The following is a 693-nucleotide window of genomic DNA, read 5'->3' on the forward strand; positions in this document are numbered from 1 at the left end:
CCGGTCTTCAACCGGCAACGGGCCACAGCTGCCAATTTCCGCTGCCGGCTCTCCGGGCTCCTACGCCACTCAGGTTGTATTAGTCCGCCCCTCTCAGGTCTCTATTGGAGGACGACGTCCTCCGCCCAGCAGCAAATATAGATGATCTGCTAACTGGATTAAGATCGCCTGGATAAACTTGATTTTATAGGGGTCTGATGGTTAGATAAGGAAGACAGACGTTAGAAAGGAAGAGAAATTAAAAGAGGGAATCCTAATGAGGAAGCCCTTTCTAGCTTTTTTAGTTTTTTTAAATTGTCAATGGGTTTTAGTTTGAATGTTTTAAATTTTAGGGCCAAAGTCATGAAATTCTTTTAAAAAATTTTAAATTTTGTATTGGTATGTGTTTTAGTTTTGGCTGTGCACCGCCCTGAGTCCACTAGGAGAAGGGCGGTATACAAATTGAATAAAACAAATAAATAAATAAATAAATAAATAAATAAATAAATAAATAAATAAATGAGGAGAATTGTTAAAGAAGAGGATATTAAGTATCATTGTGATAGTATTACTATGTTATTGTACTACTACTACTATTATTGTGATGAATGCTATAACAAGAATGAATATTATGACTGATGAAATATTACTGTACCCAGACCAAACACTGTTTGATGAAAACCGGATTGAATATAAATAAAATCAATGAAATAT

This window comes from Pituophis catenifer, unplaced genomic scaffold, assembly GCF_029215685.1.
Source record: "Pituophis catenifer annectens isolate HBS135680 unplaced genomic scaffold, rPitCat1.0.hap2 SCAF_1, whole genome shotgun sequence".
In the NCBI taxonomy this organism is placed as follows: Eukaryota; Metazoa; Chordata; class Lepidosauria; order Squamata; family Colubridae; genus Pituophis; species Pituophis catenifer.